Raw genomic sequence first — 2759 nt, 5'->3', positions numbered from 1 at the left:
TATGAAGTGTGAAGCTTTTTTATTCACTAAAATGTGCTTACATGTTATGTCTCACTTTTGAGTCTTTCTTAGAGACAACAAGAATTAATATAAACTGTGAATAAAAATTATTCTATCATGGTGAGTTCTCTTACCTCGAGATAAACGCCAAAAAGAGTGAAATAAAACGAAAAAAGAGAAAAGAAAGAATGAACGAAAAAAGGAAATAATTTCTGGCGTGATTTTTTATTACTTTCCAACTTTCATTTTTATGGAATTGATTAACGTTCCAATGCGTAAATTTTTCATTTGTAAGCTTCAATAATACTAGCTAAAACTGAAAGTGACTCACTGTGTCTAATACTGACTGGCTAAAATAGGGAACCGGTTTTTGAATAATTTATAGTAATGTTTGCGATACAGTTTGTGATTTGTGATCAGAGTCCTTATTTTCGTGATGATTAATTATAAACTTAAGGTTTTTTATAAGTTATTATACAATATTAGGTTGTTTGGAAAGTAATTTCGTTTTTTCTTATGAAAATGAAAGACGATTTTCAATCAGACGCGTTTCAAATGATCATGAACGGTCGAATTCGATAAATTTAATCTCTCAGTGATCTCACGAGTTGTTATTCGCCGGTTTGCATCAATTAATGCCTTTATTGTGTCTTCATCAGCTTCTGGCCTTCCAGAATGTGGTGCATCTTCTACATCAAAATTGCTGGATCGAAATTTTGCAAACCAGTTTTGGCACTGGCGTTCTGTCAATACATCTTCTGCATACACATCGGATAATTTTTTCTTGCTTGAACAGCATTTTTACCTTTTCGATAATAAAAAAGTAAAATATGCCGAAAATGGTGCTTTTCACTTTCATATTTGATAGGGCACCAACCAAAAACTACTGCGTAGAATCAATCGAACTTTTTTCACAAGCAAGCCTTGCTATATCAGCTGTCAAAATATATAATGATTATGCGGCTTAAGTGTGAAGTTGGCTGTGAAAAAATACAATAAGTCCTCTGTTGGAAAAAAACGAAATTACTTTCCGAATAACCCAATAGTTTTTCATATTTTTCATTTCGATATTTCCATTATTTTCTTTTTTCATTCATATTTCTTTTCTCTTTTTTCGTTTTATTTTACTCGTTTTGGCGTTTAAATTCTCAAGGTAGGGGTGCTCACCATGATAGGATAATTTTTATTCACAGTTTATGTATGTTAATTTTTGTTGTCTCTGAGGAAGACTTAAAAGTGAGCCGAAACATGTAAGCGTGTTTTAGTGAATAAAAAAGTTTCACACTTCATAGATATATTACTTGCGCGACGTCTTCTGCACTTGACTCTTACTGCCCGTATCCTTTCCAGTATTTTGAATTATAAGGAGTCTTAGTTAATTTGATTTGTAATACGGATTAAGTTAAAAAGATTGTTATTTTACAAGAACATTATTTGATAATGTGAATTGTATATAATTGTGCAATGATGCTGCTCAAAACTGCTTATTGAATCTCGTTTATTATGCTCACTTTTTTACATGCTTGAAACGAAACTATATATAAATCGCCATATTGAATCTACTACTACTGCCAACTTACAAATTAGAAAACAAAAATAATGAAAGAAAGAACGCGGGAACATTTGTGTTTCAAATGCTAACATACTCCCTGCCTTGGAAGATCAAAGATCTTTTAAAACTATCAATATAAACTTACAGTTGATAAATGAAAGTGTCTTATAGAACTTATTGATGCGTATTATGATTAACAGATTGACTAGATTTGAACAAAAAGATTGATGATCAATGATAAAAATTAGCAAAAGAGATAGTTTAATTGTCAATTGTGTATCGCTCGTTGGGTTTCATGCTAGATAGAATAGTGTCCATAACATTTGATGTTACTTTTATCGGCAAAGAGCACAATTTATGGTAGTACGGCAATTCAATTCCTTAGCGGTCCGTATAGTAGCCACACGTGCTATTGAATCTATTCTTGGATGCAATTCAATGATTCGGCCGAATCGCTAACGTAAGGGCGACATGTGGTTGTTTTTTATCAGCACCAAGTCATCCACCTTGAGCGTCTCTTGATTCATTTTCCACTTAGCGCGACAACTCGAAAATGAATTCCTTAGACCAGCGTTTCCAAAAGTTCTGTTGAATTTGCTGAATTTGTTGATATAGAGATAAACGAAATTGCTTGATGTCAGTTACATCAAGTACGGTGGTTAATGGGCGTACGATGAGAAAATGAGCTGGAATCAACAGCTGCAAGTCTGAAGGATGAGAGGATAGGGGGACAAGGTCGTGAATTGAGGATTAATTCTGCACTAAGAAACTATAAAACTCTTCGAAGGTTAATAACGCGTCTCCCATGACTTGAGGTGGACTTCACTCCCGCCTCTCAGATGTGGATATCTCCAAAATGCGGAGAATATGATGGAATGAAGTTCCAATTGATCTTGTCAGATACCAGACGGCTTCGCAATGAGTTCTCATTCTCAATGAGAAATTCTTCTAGTTGATGTAACTCAGAGTGTGCTCCAACAAGATTGGTACCATTGTCGGATGATATTTTCCTAGGTAGACCTCGGTATGCCACGAATCTACGCATGGCCAGTATGAAGTCTTCCGTCATGAGGTCGGAGACCAATTCCAAGTGTATGGCCTTGGTTGTCAACTAAATGAATAAACATATGTAAGATTTATAAGTCTGGCTGCCTCGTCCCTTGCGGTCTTTCGTTGATGGGTCCGGTGTAATCCACCGCCAGTGCTG

This window comes from Trachymyrmex septentrionalis, unplaced genomic scaffold, assembly GCF_001594115.1.
Source record: "Trachymyrmex septentrionalis isolate Tsep2-gDNA-1 unplaced genomic scaffold, Tsep1.0 scaffold362, whole genome shotgun sequence".
In the NCBI taxonomy this organism is placed as follows: Eukaryota; Metazoa; Arthropoda; class Insecta; order Hymenoptera; family Formicidae; genus Trachymyrmex; species Trachymyrmex septentrionalis.
The sequence above is the reverse complement of the archived record's forward strand: the minus strand, read 5'-3'. Positions refer to the sequence as shown.